We start from the raw sequence: 13,316 nt of genomic DNA on the forward strand, positions 1-13,316 counted from the left end.
CATCAGTCAGTTCACACTGGAGAGAGGCCGTTCACCTGCTCAGACTGTGGGAAGGCATTCACTCGGTCATCTGTCCTAGAGAGACACTGGCGAATTCATGCTGGAGAGAGGCCATTCACCTGCTCAGTCTGTGGGAAGAGATTCACTTGCTCATCCCTACTTAAGGTACATCAGCGAGTTCACACTGGAGAGAGGCCGTTCATCTGCTCAGACTGTGGAAAGGGATTCACTTCGTCCTCTCAACTTAAGATACATCAGCGAGTTCACACTGGAGAGAGGCCTTTCACCTGCTCAGTCTGTGGGAAGGGATTCACTTCGTCATCTCAGCTTAAGGTACATCAGAGAGTTCACACTGGAGAGAGGCCGTTCATCTGCTCAGACTGTGGAAAGGGATTCATTCAGTCATCTGAACTGAAGGTACATCAGCGAGTTCACACTGGAGAGAGGCTGTTCACCTGCTCAGACTGTGGAAAGGGATTCACTTCGTCCTCTCAACTACTGAGTCACCAGCGAGTTCACACTGGAGAGAGGCCGTTCACCTGCTCAGACTGTGGGAAGGGATTCACTCAGTTGTCTCATCTACAGAGACACCAGCGTGTTCACACAGGGGAGAGGTCGTTCGCCTGCTCAGTGTGTGGGAAGAGATTCAGTCGGTCATCCAGCCTACAGAGACACCAGCGAGTTCACACTGGGGAGAGGCCGTTCATCTGCTGTGAACGTGTGAAGCAATTCGCTCAGGCATCTAACCATATGTAACTCTCGCTTCAGCTAGCAGCTTAATATCGGGGGTGATAGCCCTCCAGCCTGGCCAAACTTAAGAAATCTCGTTTGGGTGGATGCTGTGCTTGGGTTGATGTTACAAATCAGTACCCTGAAATAACAAACGGTACACAATATGTGATTAAACGATTGGGCTTTGTAGTTCTTACTTTGACTATAGGGTTAGTAAAGAAAAAATAAAGGAAAATGGCCCACTCTCTCCATTCATGTCTTCTCACCTCTCCCCAGCAAAAGACCGCAAAAATCTCTCTTCCAGACTCACAAGAAAGAACAACATTTCTCCCATTGGATAGCCCTGCACTTCAAAACCCTGTTGTCTCTAGTCGTAACGTAAACATTGCTGCTACAGAGAAACAGTAACCTCAGCAGTGATACATTACAGAGAGGCCATTACATTAACACTGAAACCTCACAGCATGTTACAGTTGTGACACATTACTGGGTTCACAATAGACAATAGGTGCAGGAATAGGCCATTTGGCTCTTCGAGCCAGCACTGCCATTCACTGTGATCATGGCTGATCATCCACAATCAGTACCCCGTTCCTGCCTTATCCCCATAATCTTTGACTCCGCTATCTTTAAGAGCTCTATCCATCTCTTTCTTGAAAGCATCCAGAGACTTGGCCTCCACAGCCTTCTGGTGCAGTGCATTCCATATATCCACCACTCTCTGGGTGAAAAAATGTTTCCTCAACTCCGTTCTAAATGGCTTACCCCTTATTCTTAAACTGTGGCCTCTGGTTCTGGACTCACCCATCAGTGGGAACATGCTTCCTGCCTCCAGTGTGTCCAATCCCTTAATAATCTTATATGTTTCAATAAGATCCCCTCTCAGCCTTCTAAATTCCAGTGTATGCAAGCCCAGTCGCTCCAATCTTTCGACATATGACAGTCCCGCCATCCCGGGAATTAACCTTGTGAACCTACGCTGCACTCCCTCAATAGCAAGAATGTCCTTCCTCAAATTTGGAGACCAAAACTGCACACAGTACTCCAGGTGGGGTCTCACCAGGGCCCTGTACAACTGCAGAGGGACCTCTTTGCTCCTATACTCAATTCCCCTTGTTATGAAGGCCAGCATGCCATTAACTTTCTTCACTGCCTGCTGTACCTGCATGCTTGCTTTCAGTGACTGATGTACAAGAACACTTGGATCTCGTTGTACTTCCCCTTTTCCTAAATTGATTCCATTTAGATGATAATCTGCCTTCCTGTTCTTACCACCAACATGGATAACCTCACATTTATCCACATTAAACTGCATCTGCCATGCATCCGCCCACTCACCCAGCCTGTCAAAGTCACCCTGCATTCTCATAACACCCTCCTCACATTTCGCACTGCCACCCAGCTTTGTGTCATCGGCAAATTTGCTAATGTTACTTTTAATCCTTTCATCTGAATCATTAATATATATTGTAAACAGCTGCGGTCCCAGCTCTGAACCCTGTGGTACCTCACTGGTCACCGCCTGCCTTTCCGAAAGGGACCTGTTAATCGCTGCTCTTTGTTTTTTGTCAGCCAACCAATTTTCAATCCATGTCAGTACTCTACCCCCAATACCATGTGCCCTAATTTTGTCCACTAATCTCCTATCTGGGACTTTATCAAAGGCTTTCTGAAAGTCCAGGTGCACTACATCCACTGGCACTCCCTCATCGATTTTCATACTTACATCCTCAAAAAATTTCAGAAGATTAGTCAAGCATGATTTCTGCACTGGGGAGAAAGTTTCAACGAGCTGCATGCTGGATATTTGTCCATCACCGTTGCTGAATGCAATTTCGAGAGTGACTGTCGGTGCTGAACTCTGCAATTATTGCTGCTGCTCACCACACCCAGTTCTGCACCCTGGTCACTGGGCATGGGAGGAGTTTCTTCTGCTGCATATTCACCTTTATTGGGACTGGAGTTTTATATGGACTGGAGTGGAGAGCGGCCAGTGAAGGAGTGGAGCTTTGAGGCTTTGGCTCGAGAGGTTCTGGCAGTTTTGGCAGTTGGATTGTGCAATCAAGTCAATCAAGATTTGAATATCTCAGACTCAGCAGAAAGCAGCTGATTGGGCAATTGAAAATTGAAAAACTCAACAAACAAACAAAAAGAGGGGCAGCTCAAGCAGAGCGGCCAGTGAGTGAGTGGGCCAGTGAAGGAGTGGAGCTTTGAGGCTTTGGCTCGAGAGATTTCAGCGAGCAGAGGGAGAGGATGAGCTTGCTCCCAGTAAGGTAAGGCCGGGTAAGTTTCTTTAATTAATTAACTTAGGAGTTAGTAATGGAGGCAGTAGATAGGGCAGTGCAGTGCTCCAATTGTAGGATGTGGGAAGTCAGGGACAGCACAATTGTCTCCGATGTCTACACCTGCCAGAGGTGCATCCAGCTGCAGCTCCTGTCAAATTGGTTCATTCGGGGGGCAGAGGCAGTAATAGATCAGAGTTTCAGGGAGACAGTCACCCCTAAAAGTCAGGAGACAGGTAACTGGGTGACTGTCAGGAGAGGGAAGGGGAATAGACAGAAAGGGCAGAGCATCCCTGTGGCCGTTCCCATCAACAATAAGTATACTGTTTTGGATATTGTTGGTGGGGATGACCTACCAGGGACAAGTTGTAGTGGTCGTGTCTCTGGCACCGAGACTGGACCCTCAGCTCAGAAAGGAAGGAGTGAAAAGAGGAGAGCAGTAGAGATAGGGGATTCGATAGTTAAGGGGACAGATAAGAGGTTCTGTGGGAAAGATATAGAATCCCGGATGGTCTGTTGCCTCCCTGGTGCCAGGGTCCACAATATCTCGGATGGAGTTCTCGGTATTCTCAGAAGAGAGGGTGAGCAGCCAGATGTCGTGGTCCACGTGGGGACCAATGACATAGATAGGAGTAGGGATGAGGTCCTGAAGAAGGAATATGGGGAGTTACGGAAAAAAAGTTAAAAAGCAGGACCTCAGGGATGGTAATCTCAGGATTGCTGCCTGTGCCGTGAGACAGAGAGGGTAGGAACAGGAAGTCATGGCAGTTGAATGTGTGGCTGAAGAGTTGGTGCAGGGGGCAGGGGTTCAGATTTCTGGATCCTTGGGATCTCCTCTGGGGAAGGTCTGACCTGTACAACAAGGACGGGCTGCACCTGAACTGGAAAGGGACCAATATCCTGGTGGGCAGGTTTGTTAGAGCTGTTGGGGAGGGTTTAAACTAGTTTGGCAGGGGAGTGGGAATCAGAATGTGAGTGCAGAGATGAGGGTGGAAGGACAAGGGCACGATGCTGTGTGTTCTGAGTTGCTGAGGAAGGACAGGCAGGGACAAAACATACATGTAGCCAGTTCGAGGGGTTGAAGTGTGTCTATTCCAACGCTGGGAGTATTAGGAATAAAGGGGATGAACTTAGAGAATGGATCAGTACGTGCAACTACGATGTTGTGGCCATTACTGAAACTTGGCTGGAGGAAGGACAGGATTGGCTGATGCAGGTACCGGGGTTTAGGTGTTTTAAAAGGAGTAGGATGGGAGGTAGAAAGGCGGGGAGTAGCATTACTGATCAGGAATAGTATCATGGCAATAGAAAGGGAGGACACTGCACAGGGAGTGTCCACAGAGTGGGTGTGGGTGGAAGTCAGAAAGAGGAAGGGATCAATCACTGTGCCGGGAGTAGTCTATAGGCCCCCAAATAGCCCTCGGGACACCGAAGAGCAGATAAGCAGGCAGATTTTTGAATGGTGCAGGAAATACAGGGTTGTAGTTATGGGTGATTTCAACTTCCCTCATATTGACTGGCACCTCTTGACTGCAAGGGGGATAGACGGGGCTGAATTTGTCAGGGGTGTTCAAGAAGGATTCCTGACACAGTATGTGACTGGCCGATGAGAGGAGAGGCCATACTGGATCTAGTTCTGGGTAATGAACCTGGTCAGGTGGCAGACCTCTTGGTGGGGGAGCATTTTGGTGAGAGTGACCACAACTCCCTTAGCTTCAGCATAGCTATGGAAAAGGATAAAAACAGACAAAATGGGGAAGTGCTTAACTGGGGAATGGCTAACTATGAATGGATGAGGCAGGAACTAGCGAGAGTAAATTGGAAACAGATGTTCAAAGGTGAAAGCACAGAAGTAATGTGGAGGAAGTTTAGGGACCACTTGTGCAGGGTTCAGGATAGGTTTGTCCCACTGAGGCAAGGAAAAAATGGTAGGAAAAGGGAACCGTGGCTGACGAAACACGTGAGGCAACTCGTCAAGCGGAAGAAGGAAGCATATGTTAGATATAAGAAGCAGTCAGAGCCCTGTTGGTCGCTTTTCGATTGCTCCTACCCTGTTTACTTAATTGTCTCTACCAGTCTTTTTTTTTTTGAAATCTTATTATAATACTTCAATACTGCTTTACTATGGCTGGGAAAAGAACCAAAGCATTTGCAAAAGAAAGAGAAACAGAAGATGAATCCCCAGTCACTTTGGATTCAATCAGTGACTTCCTTAAACGGCAAAAGTAGGAATTCTCTGAGGAGTTTCAACGGCTTAACGGCAAATTGGATACAATTCAGGGAACTCTATTTGAGCATGAGAACCAAATTCAGGAGAATACTGTGAAGCTAATGACACTTGAAGAGGATGTTGAAGATACAATTAAACTCTGCAAGGAGTTATCTTTATCCAGTGATAAAATGCTGAAAAGGATCATCAGTCTCGAAAACAAAAACAGGAGAAATAACTTGTGAATCCTGGGTCTTGAAGAATCAATTGAAGGTGCTGACCCTACGAAGTTTTTTGCAAACTTTCTGAAGCAGCTTTTCCCTGCTTTATTCACTTCGGAGCCGAAGCTCGATCGAGCTTCTCACTCTCTGACTTTGAAGCCATTTTCCTTGGCTGCGAAACCCAGATTGGTCGGACTAGCCTTTCATGAATTTCGTATTAAGGACCTTTTAATTCGCCATACCTGGAGACAAGGAATGATCAATTTCCAAAATTACAAGGTTAGATTTGTGGAAGACTATTCACCTGATGTTTTGGCTGATCGTATGAAATATAAAGAAGTTATGTTGGAATTTTATGATAAAGGATATAAACCATCCCTTCAGTTCCCCACACGTCTGAGTATCGTTTTGAAGAATGGATTGTGAAAAAGAATAAATTCAGTTGAAGATGTGAAAGAGTTTCTGAAGGATGAAGTCTAAAACTGTTATATTTCTTATTTGATCAAGTTTTTTTCTTCTGTTAATATGAATTTGAAATAAGGTTACGTTTTGGCTGTTCATATATTGTCTTTTGTTATATTTTTTTTGATACTACTTTATTTTATCCCTTTTTAAGGCTTTATTTTAATACAGCTTTCTTTGAATTTGTTTAAAGTGATGCTTTCATATTTTCAAATACTGAGTTATTTTGCTTTTTATGTTGTGTCTTGGTAGGGGCATAATGACCTTGCAGGACTGGAGGTTTTTTCTCTGTCAACAGGATTTTTTGGGGCCGGTACTTAGTTCTCAGCTCACTGACTGTCTATTGGTCAGCTTTCTCGCTTTGGGTGGGGGAGGGGGGTAGGGCCTATTTCTCTCTGGGAGCTCTGTTGGGTTGAATGTATGATTGTTTGTTTGAATACCTTACTTTACGGTTTGCTTTCTAGTTTTAATAACTTATGGCCAGATCTTTTAATTACACATTGATTGGTATTTAAAATGGTTCAAAATATCAACCTGTTTAGTTTGAATGTGAAAGAGCTGTATCACCCCTTCAAAAGGAACAAAGTGTTTGCTTATATTGAAAAATTAAAAGCACCTATTTTTTTTTACAAGAAACGCACATACGCAGCTGTGATAGCTTACGTTTTTTTTAACTCGGTGGAAGGGTATGCAATTCCACTCTTCGTTTAACGCACAATCACATGGCGTTTCAATTTTTGTAGATAATACAGTTTCCTTTATTCAGCATAAAGTTGTTTCGGACCCTAATGGTCGATTTGTTATTGTATCAGGGAGTTTAGACAGTAAATTAATTGTTTCTGGTAATGTATATGCCCCAAACATAGATGATTCAGGATTTTTTGAAAGTCTATTTTCCTTTTTGCCAAATTTGTGTACTTACTCCCTTGTGATAGGAGGAGATTTTAACTGCTGGTTAGATCCAGTATTAGATCACTCATCTGTTAAACCCTCCACACTTAATAAATCAGCTTTCTTTATCCAATCTTTTCCAACTAAATGTGGTATAGTTGATGCTTGCCGTTTTCTGCATCTGACGGACAGGAAGTATTCATTTTTCTCTCATGTCTATCGTTCTTATACCAGGATTGACTATTTTTTATTGATAGTCAAATGATTCCATTAGTTCGATTGATTGAATATAAAGTGATTGCTATCTCTGACCACTCTGCTGTAATTCTATCTTCAAATCTTTCTGGTCCTATCCCCATGAGTAGATTTTGGTGATTTAATTTAACTCTGTTATCCGATGAGGATTTTTAAAAATTTATGGAGAATCAAATTACTCTTTTTTTGGAAGAAAATATGTTGGAAGAGACGTCTATCCTTATTATATGGGATACTTTTATAGATTACATCCGGGGTCAAATTTTCTTATACTGCAAACATCATTAAAAAAGCTAACAAAGAAAGAAATGAATTAGCCAATCAGTTAAAGCAACTGGACTTCGATACCTGATCCTGAAACATATGAGACGTATTGAAACTAAAACTAAATATGATCTTCTTTTAACGTATCCAATTGAAAGCCAACTTTTAAAAGATACAAGTCAACTTTATATTCACGGAGATAAAACTGGTAAGCTACTGGCTAATCAATTGAAGCCATTTTCAGTGAATTAGCAAATTAAAGAAATAAGTAAAATTAATGGGGACATGACAACTGACCACCTTGAAATTAATGACACTTTTAGGGAATTTAATTCTAAATTGTATAGTTCTGGCTCTGTTAATGATAATATTGAAAAGAATAATTTTTAGATCAATTAAATATTAATAATCTTTCATTAGATGATCATAGGCAATTGGATCAACCTATTTCCCAGGAGAAAAGTGTTCAGGCTATTTGAGAATTGCATTCTGGAAAATCCCCAGGACCCGCTGGATTCTCTGAAGAGTTTTATAAGGCTTGTTCCTCCTTGCTTATACCACACTTATGTTCTACCCTTACAGATTCCTTTAAGGTAGGAAGACTACAGCAGTCTTTTTACTAAGTTTTCATTTCGCTCATTCTCAAAAAGAATAAGAATCCTACTGTATGTTCTTTGTATGGACCTATCTCTTTATTCAATTTTGATACTAAAATTTTATCTAAAGTGTTGGCTCGCAGACTTAAAAATATTATATCTTCTATGGTTTTGGATGATCAGACAGGATTTATTAAAAACCTATATTCCCATTTTAATATACGGCGTTTGTTGAATGTTATATACTCTCCATCTAAGGAAATACCAGAATGTGTGATATCTTTGGATGCGGAGAAGGCTTTTGACAGAGTTGAATGGAACTTTCTATTTACATCCTTAGAAAAATTTAATTTTGGACCTAATTTTATTCATTAGATTAAATTACGTTATTTATCTCCCTCCGCTCGGGTTCTTACTAATTTTCAGAATTCTAAACCCTTTAACCTCCAACCTGGAACTAGACAAGGTTGCCCCTTGAGCCCCCTGCTTTTTGATTTGGTATCAGAACCATTAGCAATTGCTTGTTGAGAGTCTAAAGAGATCACTGGTATTTTAAGGAGAGGTACTATTCATAAAGTGTCACTCTATGCTGATGACTTATTCCTTTTTATATCTAATGTTACAATCTCTTTACCATTTGTGTTCCATTTACTGACTAATTTTAGTCGGTTGTCAGGATAGAAATTAAATCTACAGAAGAGTCAACTGTTTCCTTTAAACAATTTCATACCAACTGATATTAACCTTCCTTTTAAAATTTTAGGAGAACAATTTACATATTTGGGAGTAACAATTAATAAGAATTCTGAAGATTTATTTAAGGAAATTTTTAAAAGTTCTTTGAATTACGTTAAAAACACTCTCTAATTGGTTGCCACTCTCTTTATCACTGATTGACCGAATCAATTCTATTAAAATGAATATCTTACCTAAATTTGTATACTTTTTTCAAGCAGTGCCTGTTTTTATTCCTAAATCTTTTTTTGACTCTTTGGATTCAATTCCTTCTTCCTATATATGAAAGAATAAAAAACACCTTGTATAAATAAATCTCACCTTCAGAAAACCAAACAGAATGGAGGATTTGCCCTACCCAATTTTAGTTTATATTATTGGGCAGTTAATATACATAATATTACATTCTGGATATATTACATTAACAATGAGAATTGCCCTATATGGGTTTCCTTGGAAGTCAACTATGTTATAAAATTTTCCATTATTTCTTTACTTGGATCCTCGCTTCCTTTACCTTTAAATAAATTAATTGACAATGTGGTGGTTAAACATACATTGAGGATTTGGTTACAGTTTAGAAATCATTTTGGTTTATTGAGATTTTCCCTCTCCAGTCCCATACTTTCTAATTGTTTTTCGAAACCATCGTTAATTGACTCATCTTCTAAAGAATGGAATAGATTGGGTATTAAACGATTTCAGGATTTGTTTAATGGAGGGAAACTTTCTTCTTTTGTGCAACTTTCAATGAAATTTAAACTTCCCAACATTCATTTTTTTGATACTTACAGATTAGAGATTTTTTATAAGATCTCAATTACTTACATTTCCTACAAGTCCAGATAAGAATATATTAGATACAATTTTTAATTTGAAACCCTTTGATAATAGTTCAATATCTTACAGTCTGCTGTCGGACTGAAAATGGCCTCTTTAGATAAAATTAAAGGAGACTGGGAAAAGGATTTACAGATTTTCATATCTGATGAGAGCTGGAAGATTATTTTAAAATTGATTTATTCTTCATCATTAGGTGCTCGTCATTCTTTATTACAAATCAAAGTGGTACATAGAATTCCAAAGAAGACAATTAATAATTGGTAAGAGGAAAGATGAAATGGAAAATAATAGAGATGAAAATATCAATTTTTCAGACATATAAATAAAAGGGAGGCGAGAGTGAACAAGGGAGTCATGCAGGGAGCGATCCCTGCGTCTACCCCCCCCCCCCATCCCTCCCCACCGATCTCCCTCCTGGCACTTATCCTTGCAAGCGGAACAAGTGCTACACATGCCCTTACACTTCCTCCCTTACCACCATTCAGGGCCCCAGACAGTCCTTCCAGGTGAGGCGACACTTCACTTGTGAGTCGGCTGGGGTGATATACTGTGTCCGGTGCTCCCGATGTGGCCTTCTATATATTGGCGAGACCCGACACAGACTGGGAGACCGCTTTGCTGAACACCTACGCTCTGTCCCCCAGAGAAAGCAGGATCTCCCAGTGGCCACACATTTTAATTCCACATCCCATTCCCATTCTGACATGTCTATCCACGGCCTCCTCTACTGTAAAGATGAAGCCACACTCAGGTTGGAGGAACAACACCTTATATTCCGTCTGGGTAGCCTCCAACCTGATAGCATGAACATTGACTTCTCAAACTTCTGCTAATGCCCCACCTCCCCCTCGTACCCCATCCGTTATTTATTTCTATACACACATTCTTTTTCTCTCTCTCCTTTTTCTCCCTCTATCCCTCTCACTATACCCCTTGCCCATTCACTGGGGTTCCCCCCACATTGTCTTTCTCCCTGGGCCTCCTGTCCCATGATCCTGTCATATCCCTTTTGCCTATCACCTGTCCAGCTCTTGGCTCCATCCCTCCCCCTCCTGTCTTCTTCTATCATTTTGGATCTCCCCCTCCCCCTCCCACTTTCAAATCTCTTACTAGCTCTTCTTTCAGTTAGTCCTGACGAAGGGTCTCGGCCCGAAATGTTGACTGTACCTCTTCCCATAGACGCTTCCTGGCCTGCTGCGTTCACCAGCAACCTTGATGTGTGTTGCTTGAAATTCCAGCATCTGCAGATTTCCTGGTGTTTGAGTTTGATCGCTCCGTGCCTGTGCTCACTGCAGGGGCATCTCATTGAATCGGCAGGAGCGGACTGCCAAGGTGAAACAGAAACTGGGACTGTGGGGAGGGCGCTCCCTGTCGATAACGGGCAAGAACCTGGTCATCAGGTGTGAGGTGCTCTCAGGGCTGCTGTACTTGGTGCAGGTCTGGCCCGTCCCCAGCTCCTGCAGCTCGAAAATCACCCGGGCTGTCTTCAGATTCGTCTGGGGATCCAAGATGGAGCGGGTGAGACGGACCGTCATGCACAAGTCCCTGGACAACGGGGGCAAGAATGTCCCAAATGTCGCCCTCACCCTGATGGCCAGCTTCGTGTGTGGCTGCATCAGGTTGTGTGTAGAACCCAGGTATGTGGGCACCAAGTACCACTCTGTGCCCAGGTTCTACCTGTCACCCTGGCTACGAAGGATGGGTCTGGCCCCACTCCCGCGCAACGCCCCAGTCAGCTGGTCGTTGCCGGCATACCTGTCCCACGTAGCAAAGTTCTTCCAGGAGAACGCCTTTGACCACAAGGCCATCAGGCAGTGGTCGGCACGAAGTGTCCTGCAGGCACTGCAGGAGAAGGACGTGATGGACACAGTGGGGTGGTTCCCTGAGCAGACTGTCCAGTTCATCTGGCAAAATGCCTCATTGCCAGATCTCACCAACAGACACCAAGACCTCGCCTGGCTGGCGGTGAGAGAGGCCCTCCCAGTCAGAGCCCTCCTGTACGCCCAGAACGTCGTCTCCGCACCCCACTGCCCACGGGAGGACTGCAGTGAGGAGGAGTCTGTGACCCACCTCTTTGCACACTGCCATTTCGCAAAGAGGGTGTAGAGGAGGATGGACGGGCTAGTGTCACGTTTTATCCCCTGCAGCTGCGTAACAGAGGACTCTCTGATCTACGGGCTGTTCCCGGGGACGCACACGGAGACCAACATCCGGTGCTGCTGTCAGATCATCAACTCGGTGAAAGACGCTCTTTGGTCGGCCCGAAACTTGATGATCTACCAGCACATGGAGATGTCCGTGGGAGAATGCTGCCGACTGGCACACTCTCGGCTGCAGGAGTACGTGCTGAGGGACGCACTGAAACTCGGTGCAGCCACCGCAAGGGCCTGGTGAGGAAGGACCACGGTATAGGTTTCTCCACAAAAAAACAAAAAAAGAACATATTTCCGTCATAATAAACCTGATTCTAATCCTGACCTTTATCCCCAACAGTGGAAATCTCCTTCATTTGCAATACTAACGCCAACGTTATCCCTCTACACTCACGTTCTGACCTACCAGTCTTGCAACAATATTCCCAAATTGTCCAATTATACTGTTTGTGTCGGAATGATAATTCATCATTGCCATCACCGAAAATAAATTATGTTCAACCCTCGCTTCAGATGCAGTGCTGCGGTGGGTAACTAACATAGATGGAGCTGCGATGGCCGAGTGGTTAAGGCGTTGGACTTGAAATCCAATGAGGATTCCCCACGCAGGTTCGAGCCCTGCTCGCAGCGCTCACTCTACAGCCATCAGGGACCAGAACTCCAGCTGCCTGGCAATTACTCCCTGGCTGCTTTCTGAACGCTACACTCTCTGCCAAGTCCAGGCGGCAGACTTTAAGATTTTTACACTCTTTCAATACTGTTGCATTTCTTCTCCGTGTTCAGAGTTCATTTCTACTCCGACTCTGATCAATCTCCGTGAAGCAGCTTAAACAACCCTTTCTCGTGGGGTTTACTTAGCGAAGTTATTGTTATTTTTCAACCGAGTATCTAACAATAGGTTTCGAGTAGAAACAGAGCGATTGATGTCGGTGAGTTCTACAGCTGTATGGATACAGAGCGCCTCACTTCGTTCACCAACCTACTTCCTTCAGCTGGACTGTGGACGATTTATCGCACTGAGCAGAATTCCTGCAGTCAAATCAGCAGTACCTTTGGAATTTTAAGAATTAATGACACCAATTTAATATTAATTGTCTTTATAATTGAAGAAACTGGGAGAAGTACCATCAATAAGTATTACGTAGTGCCCGCTCTTGCTCCCTCTGTTGAAGGATCATGTGTAAATGCATGAACCATTTCTCATCTTCCGTCCGAACGGTGACATACTTAACGAGCCCTCCAGCTTCTAAGTTTAAATGAAGGGACAGAAAAATCCATTTCGTTTTCTCAGTGGCGTGACATATTCTGATGATCAAGAAAACAATATGAGGAAAACGGTGGCCAAAAGTGAACATGAAATTGGTAAATCCCACACTTCCCTCACAAGGCTAAAGCAAGCGTTTAGCAATCGATAATCAATGTTTGCGTTCAGTGAAAGGACTGCATGATTGGGTTGGAAAGTTTATAGTTATTCCTTTACAACACAGCTGGGGTGGAGTTTAGGGGTGGAGATATGAACCGGTGCTGAAACGTACGAGCGAACAGGTAACATGACATGAAGGAGTTCCGATTTTCCAATAAATCTTTTCCCGGAACTTTGGTTCAGTGCTCCGTTAAGACACGAACACTATGTGAAATTTAACTGAAAAAGAATTGAAGTTTGAACCAATAAA

At 43.3% G+C, this 13,316-nt stretch overlaps 1 non-coding gene across 1 annotated transcript; it reads left to right on the forward strand.

Moving 5' to 3' along the window:
- Positions 1 to 12,191: 12,191 nt before the first annotated feature.
- On the forward strand, positions 12,192 to 12,273 carry trnas-uga (transfer RNA serine (anticodon UGA)). Its single transcript has one exon. It is a non-coding gene; the product is annotated as a tRNA-Ser (tRNA).
- The last annotated feature ends 1,043 nt before the right edge of the window (positions 12,274 to 13,316 follow it).

This window comes from Mobula birostris, chromosome 13, assembly GCF_030028105.1.
Source record: "Mobula birostris isolate sMobBir1 chromosome 13, sMobBir1.hap1, whole genome shotgun sequence".
Classification (NCBI taxonomy): Eukaryota; Metazoa; Chordata; class Chondrichthyes; order Myliobatiformes; family Myliobatidae; genus Mobula; species Mobula birostris.